This window comes from Choloepus didactylus, chromosome X, assembly GCF_015220235.1.
Source record: "Choloepus didactylus isolate mChoDid1 chromosome X, mChoDid1.pri, whole genome shotgun sequence".
NCBI lineage: Eukaryota > Metazoa > Chordata > Mammalia > Pilosa > Megalonychidae > Choloepus > Choloepus didactylus.
Window position 1 is genome coordinate 55,799,317 of NC_051334.1, and position 13,041 is coordinate 55,812,357.

The window sequence follows — 13,041 nt, forward strand, 5'->3', positions numbered from 1 at the left end:
TGATATAAGCTTACAGTCTATATTACAATTTTTGCAGATGTCCCAATAATGTCCTTTTGAGTCTTTTCTCTTCCCTTATTTGATACTGTATTGCGTTTAATTGTCATTGTCTCTTTCATTGTTTTTTCCTTTGGTTTTTAATTGTGGGATCATATACACAACATAAACATTTCCATTTCAACCACTCCCAAGCATATCATTCAGTGGGATTAATCACATTCACAGTGTTGCGGTACCCTAACCATCATCTATTTCTAAATCTTTTCCATCTACCCACACCGAAATCCTATGCCCACTATGAATTAACTCCCCATTCCCCCTGCGCCCCAGCCCTGGAAACATATACTCTACTTTCTGTCTCTATGAGCTTGCATATTCTATGGTATCTTCTCTGCAGCTACCATAGGGCTTAAATTTAACACCCTAAATCTATAACAATCTTGTTTGTTTTGACACTAACCTAATTTCAATAGTATACACAAACTATGTTGCTATGCACCTCTGTCCCCTGCAATGAGGGTCCTGGTTGAGTCCCTCAGGCTGCCACCATACTGACTGGGCCAGAAATACATTATAACATATGTGATTTATTCTGCTCCCTAGGAACCAGGATCTGGGACCCTACTTTTTACCGAGCTGGTGAAGGGATTGTGGAGGGGCCAACGAGGGAGCCATGAGATTCTACCACTTTTAAAAATATGATTCCATTTATATGATATGTCCAGAAAACACATATACTTTTTCTAAATATTTTAATTCTTTTTGCATATGTGCCAGTTTGAATGTATTATGTCCCCCAAATGCCATTATCTTTGATGTAATCTTGTGTGGGCAGACATTATCAGTGTTAATTAGATTGCAATTCTTTGAGTGTTTCTTTGGAATGCGCCCCACCCAGCTGTGAATGATGACTCTGATTGGATAATTTCCATGGAGGTGTAACCCCACCCATTCAGGGTGGGTCTAAATTCAATCAGTGGAGCCATATAAATGAGCTAATGGGCAGAGGGAACTCAGTGCAGCTGTGAGTGATGTTTTGAAGAGGAGCTACAGCCAAGAAGGACACTTTGAAGAAAGCACAGGAGCTGCAGATGAGAGACAGTTTGAAGACGGCCGTTGAAAGCAGACTCTTGATCCGGAGAAGCTAAGAGAGGACAAATATCCCAAGTGCAACTGAGAGTGATATTTTTGAGGAGCTGCAGCCTAGAGAGGAATGTCCTGGGAGAAAGCCATTTTGAAACCAGAACTTTGGGTCAGACGCCAGCCACGTGCCTTCCCAGCTAGCAGAGGTTTTCCGGACGCCATTGGCCATCCTCCAGTGAAGGTACCCAATTACTGATGTGTTACCTTGGACACTTTATGGCCTTAAGACTGTAACTGTATAGCCAAATAAACCCCCTTTTTATAAAAGCCAATTCATCTCTGGTGTTTTGCATTCCGGCAGCATTAGCAAACTAGAACAGCATATATCTCCAAGTTTTCATTACAAGTGATTTTTTAATTATTTTTTTTGTTAGAGAAGTTTAGGTTTACAGAAATATCATGCACAAAATATATAAAATACACCACCCTATTATTAACTTCTTGCATTAGTGAGGTACATTTTTCATAATTCATGAAAAAATACATAATTGTACTATTAACTACAGTCAATTGTTTACAGTGAGATTCATTGTATATTGTACTCCTATGCTTTTTCTTTTAGATTTTATTGTAGTAAAATATATGACATAAAATTTCCCCTTTTAACCACATTCACATATATAATTCAGTGCTGTGAATTACGTTCACAATGTTGTGCTGCCATCACCAGTACCATCATCCATTACCAAAACTTTATACTCAACCCCAATAGAAATTCTGTACAATTTAAGCATCTCCTACTCCCAACCCAGTCCCTGGTAACCCATATTCTAGATTCTGACTCTACGAGTTTGCTTATTCCAGTTATTTCATATCAGTGAGATCATACAATATTTGTCTTTTTGTGTCTGGTTTATTTCACTCAGCATGATGTCTGCAAGGTTCATCTATGTTGTCCCACAAGAAGCAGAACTTCGTTCCTTTTTAAAATTTTTCTTCTTTTTTATTTTAAAGCATTCTTTTGAGATATATTCACATACCATACAATCCACCAAAGTGTACAATCAATGGCTTTTAGTATAATAAGAGTTGTGCATTCTTCACCACAATCAATTTCAGAACATTTTCATTACTCCAAAAAGATAAACCCCATACCCCTTAGTTGTCACCTCTCATTCCTTCTACCCTTCCTAAGCCCGACATAACCACTAGTCTAATTCAATCTCTATAAATATATTTAAATTTATATTTTATATAAATGTAATCATATAATATGTACTTTGCATCTGCTTTCACTTGGCAAAATTTTAAAGTAATTATTGCAATTTTTTTTAGTTAGGGAAGTTGTAGGTTACAGAAAACTCATGTAAAAATACAGCATTCTTATATACTCCCATATTTTTGACATTTTGCATTAGTGTGGTACCTTTGTTACAATTGAAGAAAGAATATTAAAATATTACTATTAGACTACAGTTTACAGTAAGAGTATTTTTACCCATAAACCATCCTATTATTAACACCTTGTAACAGTGTCATACAATTGTTATAATTCATGAAAGAACATTTTTAGGTTTGTATTATTAAACATAGTCCATTGTTCCACAATGGTTTCATTGTGTTATACAGTCCCACGTTTTGTTTTCTAACTTTCCTTCTAGTAATATACGTGACCCCAAATTTCCCCTTTCAACCACATTCACAAATATAATTCAGTGCTGTTAATAACACACACACAACAATGTGCTACCGTCACCTCTATCCATTTCCAACCATTTACAATCAACCTATATAGAAATTCTGCACAAATTAAGCATCAGGCCGTCATTCTCTACCCCCATTCCATCCAGTGGTAACCTATATCCTAGATTCTAATTCTGTAAGAGTTTGTTCATTATAATTAGCTCATATCAGTGAGATCATATTTGTCCTTTTGTGTCTGGCTTATTTCACTCAACATAATGTCATCAAGGTTCATCCATGTCTTGCACGCCTCAGGACTTCATTCCTCCTTACAGCTGTATAATATTCCATCATTTGTATATACAGCATTTTGTTTATCCATTCATTGGTTGATGGGCACTTGGGTTGCTACCATCTTTTGGTAATTGAGAATAATGCTGCTATGAACATTGGTGTGCTAATGTCTGTTTGCATCCTTGCTATTAGTTCTTCTTGCTATGTACCTAGTAGCAGGGTGGCTGGATCATATTGCAATTCTATACATAGCTTCCTGAGGAACTGCCAAACAATCTTTAACAGCGGCTGCACCATTTTACATCCCCACCAGGAGTGAATAGTGTTCCTATTTCTCCACATCCTCTCAAAACCTATACTTTTCTGTCTAATAGTGGCCATTCTAGTAGGTGTGAAATAGTATCTCATTGTGGTTTTGATTTGCATTCCCTTATAAGTAGTGATGTTGAGAATGTTTTCATGTGCTTTTTAGCCATTTGTATTTCCTCTTTGGAATATGTCTATTCAAGACTTTTGCCTATTTTTAAATTGGATTGTCTTTTTATTGCTGAGTTGTAGCATTTCTTTATGTATTCTGGATAATAAACTCTTATCAGATATGTGTTTTCCAAATACTTTCTCCCATTGTGAAGGTTGCCTTTTCACTTGTTTGCAAAGTCCTTTGAAGCACGAAAGTTGTTAATTTTGAGGAGGCCCCATTATAATCTATTTCTTCTTTCATTGCTTGTGCTTTGGGTGTAAAGTTTATTAACATTGCCTACCACAAAATCTTGAAGGTGCTTCCCTACATTTTCTTCTAGGAGTTTTATGATCCTGGTTCTTATATTTAGGTCTTTGATCCATTTTGAGTTAATTTTTATGAGATGGGGGCCCTCTTTCATTCTTTTGGATATGGTTATCCAGTTTTCCCAGCACCATTGTTGAAGAAACTATTCAGTTCCAGTTGAGTGGACTTGGCAACATGTCAAATATCAATTGGACATAGAAGTGAGGATGTATTTCTGAACTCTCAATTTGATTCCATTCATCAGTATATCTATCTTTATGCCAGACAATTGTAGCTTTGTAATATGCTTTAAAGTCAGGAAGTAGAGTCCTCCAACTTCCTCCTTCTTTTTCAAAATGTTTTTGGTTATTCCAGCCCCATACCCTTCCGAATAAATTTGATAATTGGCTTTTCTGTTTCTGAAAATAGGCTATTGGAACTTTGATTGGGATTGTGTTGAATCTGTAAATTAATTTGGGTAGAACTGACATCTTAGCAATATTTAGTCTTCAAATTTATGAACATGAAATTTCCTTCCATTTATTTAGGTCTTTGACTTCTTTAACATTGTTTTGTAGTCTTCTATGTACAAGTCATTTACAGCCTTGATTAAATTTATTCCTAGATATTTGATTATTTTATTTGCTATTGTAAATGGATTTTTTCCTTTGATTTCCTCCTGAGATTGCTGATTACTAGTGTATAGAAACACAACTGAGTTTTGCGTGTTGATCTGGTATCACACCATTTTGCTGAACTTGTTTATTAGCTCTGGTAGTTTGCCTTAGATTTTTTGGGATTTTCCAAGTATAGGATCATGTCACGTGGAAATGGTGAAAGTTTTATTTCCTCCTTTATGATTTGGATGCCTTTTATTTCTTTTGCTTGCTTAATTGCTTCAGCCAAAAGTTCTAGCACAATGTTGAATAAGAGTGGTGACAGTGGGCTACTAGTCTTGTTCCTGATCTTAGAGGGAAAGTATTCAGTCATTGAGCATGATGTTAGCTGTGGATTTTTCACACATGCCCTTTCTCATGTTGAGGGAGTTTCCTTCTATTCCTATTTTCAAAATGTTTTTATCAAGAAAGGATGCTGGGTTTTGTCAAATGCCTTTCTCTGTCGATCAACATGATTATGTGGTTTTTTCCTTTCGATTTGTTAATGTGGTGAATTACATTAAATGATTTTCTTGTGTTGAACCACCCTTGCATACTTGGAATAAAACCCACTTGTTCATGGTATATGATTCTTTTAAATTGCTATTGGATTCAATTTGCAAGTATTTTTTTTAAGGACTTTTGCATCTATCTTCATTAAAGAGATTGGTCTGTAATTTCCTTTTCTTTAGAGTCTTTATCTGACATTGATATTAGGGTGATATTGGCTTCATAAAATGAGTTAGGTAGTGTTCCCTCCTCTTCAGTTTTTTGGAAGAGTTTGAGCAGGACTGGTATTAAGTCTTCCTGGAATGATTAATAGAATCCACCTGTGAAGCCATCTGATCCTGGGTTTTCTTTGCTGGGATGTTTTTGATGACTAATTCAATCTCTTTACTTGTGATTGTCTTCTATTTGTTCTATAGACAGTGCAGGTTGTTCATGTGTTTCTAGGAAGTTGCCCATTTCATCTAAGGTGTCTAATTTGCTGGCATACAGATGTTCATAGTATCCCTGTATGATCTTTTTTTTTTTTCCCCTGTGGGTTCAGTAATGCCTCCCTTCACATTTCTGATTTTATTTGCATCTTCTCTTTTTTTTTCCCTGTCAATCTAGCTAAGGGTTTGTCAATTTTATTGATCATCTCAGAAAACCAACTTGTGGTTTGGGGATTTTCTGTTGTTTGTTTTCAGTTTCATTTATTTCTGCTCTAATCTTTCTTTCTTTCCTTGTTGTTTTTTTTTTTGGGGGGGGGATTAGTTTGCTGTTCTTTTAAAAGTTTTTCCAGGTGTGCTCTTAGTTCTTTGCTTTTAGCTCTTTCTTCCTTTTAAATGGAGGTGTTTAGGGCTGTAAGTTTGCATCTCAGCGCCGCCTTCGCAGCATCCAGTAAGTTTTGGTATGTTGTGTTCTCATTTTCATTTGTCTCAAGGTATTGACTAGTTTCTCTTGCAATTTCTTTTTTGACCCACGATTAAGAGTGCCTTGTTTAACCTCCATATATCTGTGACTTTTCCTTTTCTCCATCTGTTATTAAGTTTCAGAATAGCATCCCTTACTATTCTTAAAATTGTTCAACTATGGATGATAAATTATATGGTTACTCCAATCATAAGAGAAGGGGTATTTTAATAAAGAGACAAGTAGTGGTGATCATAATGCCCAGACAGATCAGTGAAGTGAATTATTAGGGGGCAAAAAAGGGCATGCATAATCATGTCAAACAGCCATTAATTAGCCTTCATGTAGAATTAGGCCTGTTATTGACTTAGTGGCAGAAATGAAATTGTATCTATACATTATCACTTACTCTATTTTTGTTGGTGATTAAAAATAATTGTTTTGGTCCTTGATTCTCTCATCATTAATTTAGGACTGCTAACTCCTACCTCAAATGCATTGTGAAATGTAATACATTGTATACCTCAAAACTTTAGTATTTAGCAATACTTAGCAATAGTTCAGATATACAAAAAATATATAAAGAATACTATATGGCACACCCACGAACTCAGCACCACCCAGCTTAACATCACCAAGGTAGTTGAAGACTTTTGTGAACCTCTTCCCAATTGCATCCCCTCCTGGCCTCTCCCTTGTCATCCTATAACTGTTAACCTAAATATAGTGCAGTATTTTGTCATTCTTATGCATAATTTTTTTTGTAAATGTTTATTTTATTTTATTTTTTTTTCATTTTTATTGAGATTGTTCAGATACTGTACAATTATCCAAAGATCCAAAGTGTACAATCACTTGCCCCTGGGTACCCTCATACAGCTGTGCATCCATCACTACACTTAATTTTTGTTCAATTTTTAGAAACTTTTCATTACTCCAGACAAGGAATAAAGTGAAAGATGAAAAAAGAAAATAAGGAAACTCTAATCCTCCCCTATCCCTAACTAACCCCCTCAATTGTTGACTTGTAGTATTGGTATAGTACATTTGTTACTATTTATGAAAAAATGTTGAAATGCTACTAACTTTAGTATATAGTTTGCAATAGGTATATATTTCTTCCCTATATGCCCCTCTATTACTAACTTCTAATTGTATTGTCATACATTGTTTTGGTTCATGGAAGCGATTTCTAGTATTTGTACAGTTGATTTCCAAACATTTAAGTTCATCCTAATTGAACATTCTGCTCATACTAAGCAACCACTCCCCATTCTTAAGCCTCGTCCTATATCTTGGTACCTTATATTTCATGTCTATGAGTTTACATATTGTAATTAGTTCCTATCAGTGAGACCCTGCAATAATTGTCCTTATGTGTCGGGCTTATTTCACTCAGTATATTGCCCTCAAGGTTTTGTCATCAACCCATTTTTTTTTAAATATGGTTTTGTTCACTCACCATACATTCCATCCCAAGTAAATAATCGATGTTTCTCTGCATGGTCATACATTTATGTGTTCACCACCTTCACCACTATCTATATAAGGGCATCTACATTTCTTCCACAAGGCAGGAGGGAGAGTCAAAGAAGGTAGAGAGGCAAAAGAAAGAGGAAAAAAAAAAAAGACAGCTAGGAAGCAGCAAAAGGAAAAATAACCCTAAATCAAAGTAGAATAAAGAATCAGACAATACCACCAATGTCAAGTGTCTAACATGCCTCCCCATCCCCCCTCTTATCTGCATTTACCTTGGTATATCACCTTTGTTACATTAAAGGAAGCATAATACAATGATTCTATTAGTTACAGTCTCTAGTTTATGCTGATTGCATCCCTCCCCCAATGCCTCCCCATTTTTAACACCTTGCAAGGTTGACATTTGCTTGTTCTCCCTCGTAAAAGAACATATTTGTACATTTTATCATAATTGTTGAATACTCTAGATTTCACCAAGTTACACAGTCCCAGTCTTTATCTTTCCTCCTTTCTTCTGGTGTCTCACATGCTCCCCACCTTCCTCTCTCAACCGTATTCATAGTTATCTTTGTTCAGTGTACTTACACTGTTGTGCTACCATCCCCCAAAATTGTGTTCCAAACCACGCACTCCTGTCTTCTATCACTCTGTAGTGCTCCCTTTATTATTTCCTGTAGGGCGGGTGTCTTGTTCACAAAGTCTCTCATTGTCTGTTTGTCAGAAAATATTTTGAGCTCTCCCTCATATTTGAAGGACAGCTTTGCTGGATATAGGATTCTTGGTTGGTGGTTTTTCTCTTTCAGTATCTTAAATATATCACACCACTTCCTTCTTGCCTTCATGGTTTCTGCTGAGAGATCCGCACATAGTCTTATTAAGCTTCCTTTGTATGTAATGGATCGTTTTTCTCTGGCTGCTTTCAGGATTTTTTGTCTTTGACATTTGATAATCTGATTATTAAGTGTCTTGGTGTAGGCCTATTCAGATCTCTTCTGTTTGGAGTATGCTGCGCTTCTTGGATCTGTAATTTTATGTCTTTCATAAGAGATGGGAAATTTTCATTAATTATTTTCTCTATTATTGCTTCTTCCCCTTTTCCCTTCTCTTCTCCTTCTGGGACACCAATGATATGTACATTATTGTACTTTGTTTCATTCTTGAGTTCCTGGAGACGTTGCTCATATTTTTTCATTCTTTTCTCCATCTGCTCCTTTGTGTATAGGCTTTCAGGTGTTTTGTTCTCCAGTTCCTGAGTGTTTCCTTCTGCCTCTTGAGATCTGCTGTTGTATGTTTCCATTGTGTCTTTCATCTCTTGTGTTGTACCTTTCATTTCCATAGATTCTACTAGTTGTTTTTTTGAACTTTTGATTTCTGCCTTATATATGCCCAGTGTTTCCTTTACAGCCTCTATCTCTTTTGCAATATCTTCTCTAAACTTTTTTTTTTTTTAATTCAGTTTTATTGAAATATATTCACAAACCATACAGTCACCCATGGTATACAATCAACTGTTCACAGTATGATCATATAGTTATGCGTTCATCACCACAATCTATTTCTGAACATTTTCCTTACATCAGAAAGAATCAGAATAAGAATAAAAAATAAAAGTGAAAAGAGAATACCCAAACCATCCCCCCATCCCACCCTATTTGTCATTTAGTTTTTACTCCCATTTTTCTACTGATTTTTTTTCAATTTTTTAACTTTGTTTATCAAAAAATTAAAAACAAACAGGCAAACAACAACCAAAAAAACCCCACAACATTTCAAACAAAGCAATGGATTAAGGAAAACAAATAACCTAAAATAACTACTTTGCTTCCAATATGTTCCTACCATACCCCAAGAAAATTAATAAACCATGTCCAAACAGAGGAGTAAGAAAAACAAATAATCTAAAATAACTACATTGCTTCCAACATGTTCCTACCATACCCCAAGAAAATTAACAACCCCTAAGAAAACAAAGGAATAAGAGAAAAAAAAACCTAAAATAACTCTATTGCTTCCAACATGATCTTACTATATCCAAGAAAGTTTACAAACCATAATCATTCCTGAGCATTCCCATAACATTGAGATTACCCTCCATAGTTTATCCGTTCTTATTAGATTATCATTCCCCCTCCACTAATTGGTATCTCTAGGTCCCCTACATTCTACAGTATAAAACATTGTACATTTTTCACAGAATTCACATTAGTGGTAACATACAATATCTCTCTTTTTGTGCCTGGCTTAATTTGCTCAGCATTATGTCTTTTTTTTTTTTTTTTTTTAATCTTAATTTTATTGAGATATATTCATATACCACGCAGTCATACAAAACAAATCGTACTTTCGATTGTTCACAGTACCATTACATAGTTGTACATTCATCACCCAAATCAATCCCTGACACCTTCATTAGCACACACACAAGAATAACAAGAATAATAATTAGAGTGAAAAAGAGCAATTGAAGTAAAAAAGAACACTGGGTACCTTTGTCTGTTTGTTTCCTTCCCCTATTTTTCTACTCATCCATCCATAAACTAGACGAAGTGGAGTGTGGTCCTTATGGCTTTCCCAATCCCCTTGTCACCCCTCATAAGCTACATTTTTATACAACTGTCTTCGAGATTCATGGGTTCTGGGTTGTAGTTTGATAGTTTCAGGTATCCACCACCAGCTACCCCAATTCTTTAGAACCTAAAAAGGGTTGTCTAAAGTGTGCGTAAGAGTGCCCACCAGAGTGACCTCTCGGCTCCTTTTGGATTCTCTCTGCCACTGAAGCTTATTTCATTTCCTTTCACATCCCCCTTTTGGTCAAGAAGATGTTCTCCGTCCCACGATGCCAGGTCTACATTCCTCCCCGGGAGTCATATTCCACGTTGCCAGGGAGATTCACTCCCCTGGGTGTCTGATCCCACGTAGTGGGGAGGGCAGTGATTTCACCTTTCAAGTTGGCTTAGCTAGAGAGACAGGGCCACATCTGAGCAACAAAGAGGCATTCGGGAGGAGGCTCTTAGGCACAACCATAGGGAGGCCTAGCCTCTCCTTTGCAGCAACCGTCCTCCCAAGGGTAAAACCTGTGGTAGAAGGCCCAACCCATCAAACCACCAGTCCCCTATGTCTGTGGTCATGTTAGCAACTTCTCTAAACTTTTTGAATTGATTCAGCATTAGTTGTTTAAATTCCTGTATCTCAGTTGAAGTATACGTTTGTTCCTTTGACTGGGCCATAACTCTGTTTTTCTTAGTGTAGGTTGTAATTTTCTGTTGTCTAGGCATGGTTTCCTTGGTTAGCCAAATCAGATTTTCCCAGACCAGAACAGGCTCAGGTCCCAGAGGGAAGAAATATTCAGTATCTGGTTTCCCTGCGGGTGTGTCTTAGAAAATTGCTCCACCCTGTGATGCCTCAGGTCACTGTGCTTTTCTGCCCAGCAGGTTATGCCTGTTAGCCTATAATTCTTGACTGGTGTGAGGAGGTATGGCCATGTTCCCCCAGGCTCTGGGGTCTGGTTCTGAATGGAAAGGGCCCCACCCCTTTCCTCCTAGAGAAGATAGACCCCCCCAGGTGGAGGTCATTAGCATTTCAATGGTCTCGCTCTCTGCCTGTGCTGTCTCCACCCTTCCCTGAGTCACAGCCCTGGGAACTGAAAATGACTGGGGCTTTTTCCACTGAGCCAAAAAAGAAACAGAAAGTCCCCTTCAGACCCAGTCCAAGGCGACCCTCTGGCTCTCCAAGGTCAGTCGTCACCCAAAGCCTCTGTCTGTTTTTTGGGGATGCGTACCTGTAGTGAGCAGTTCACACTTGCTACTTAAAACCCCAGTTGGAGCTCAGCTGAGCTATATTTGCTTGCTGGGCGAGAGCTTCTCTCTGGCACCAGGAGGCTTTGCTATGCAGGAGGGGTCTTGCGACTTGGATCCGCAGGTTTTACTTACAGATTTTATGCTGTGATCTTGGGCATTCCTCCCAATTCAGGTTGGTGTATGATGAGTGGATGGTCTCGTTTGTCACCCCACAGTTATTCTGGATTATTTACTAGTTGTTTCTGTTTTTTTGTAGTTGTTCCAGGGGGACTACTTAGCTTCCACTCCTCTCTATGCCACCATCTTGCCTAACTCTCTTACGCATAATTTTACTCTTAATATATGTCTGTGGCTTTTTATACTTTTGATACATTCATATGTAGCAGTTTTACAACTTTGAAATAGTATCATATTGCACATGCATTCCTGAAATTTCTTTTGATCATTGAGATTGTGCATGCAAATACATGTAGTTGCTATTTTTATTGCTGTATAGTATTCCATTGTACTTTATTACTTTAGTGTTTTACATGAATAATTTTTTTATTATAACTAGGTTTCTTGAACTCAGTTCTAATAACTTTTGATTCTTAGTTTAGCAGGTAATTTCTCTCTAACAGTTATACCTTCTGTTTCCTGTTTCCTTGACATGGTTATAACTGGTAGAAAAGTGTTAATGATGGTGGTAATTGTTCACCTTTCAAGTGTGATGCTGGCTGTCGGTTTCAGACTACTTTATCAAGGCAGTATAGTATCTTTACCTATATTTATCTATTGACAAGGTTTTTCTCATTTGACATTGAGGTGAACGTTTATCATAGCATACATATTCCACAGGCAAATAATTCATGACAGAATTTTGTAGTATGCCATTGAATTAGATTTGCTTTTTATTTCCTTTAGGATTATTCCATCTGTACTCCTAGCTTCACATGCAACCCCCAATGTGCACACCCCTTTCAAAAGTACAGTAAGAAGTTTATTTTGATTTTTTAAAGAATCAGTTCTTAAGTTTATTAATCAAGTCTACAGATTTCTGCTTTCTTTCCATTTTAAACCCTGCTAGACTCCCAGCCTCATTTCAGCCACCACTTTGTTCCAGCCATGCCATAGCCTCAGAATTCCTGGTGCCTGACCAAGATTACCCTTCCCTCCTCTCCTGTTCACTCTTAGGATCCAACCCAAGTGCCATGGAGAACGGAACACCTTCCCTGACCCTGTGGGCAAGGATGGGTACTTCTGCTCTGTGTACCCAGAGACCCCTTTTTACATGTCACGGAACTGATTGTTGTCTCCTCCCCTTGACAAGAAGCTCAATAACTGGAAGAGTTAATTGATCTTTGCTGTCTCAGGGGTCAGAGCAGGACCAGGGCACAGAGAAGTGTGAATATTGAACAAAAGGGGGAAATGCCTAGTAGGCATCTGCATCAGAACCAATGAATCAGGCCAAGGACATGTGCCTGCTTTTCTAGACCCACACTTTTGGGACATGGTCAAGTGAACTTTTTCAAGAGGTAGAGCCTCAGAGAATGAGACAATTCACAAAGCAAGCACCATTTTGGGTTATTTTTCTAATTGAACTTTTATTAAATTATGTTTCTTTGAAGGCTGGGACCATCAAAGGCCTTGGATCAACTTTAAGTGCTGGATGGAGGAAAAAACCATGAGATTACTAGGTGATCTGTGAACAGACTGGCAGAATGACAGAGATGACAAAAGGGAGAGACAAAACAACAACAACAAACAAGAATGGGAAGACTGTTCTTCTGGAGAGCTAGTCAAATTGTTTCCTCATTAAAATGTATTAGGAATGAACTAAAACATTAATAAATTAAAGAGAAAACTTTAAACTGAGCCCTGAATTTGAGATTATTATAAAAGCTCA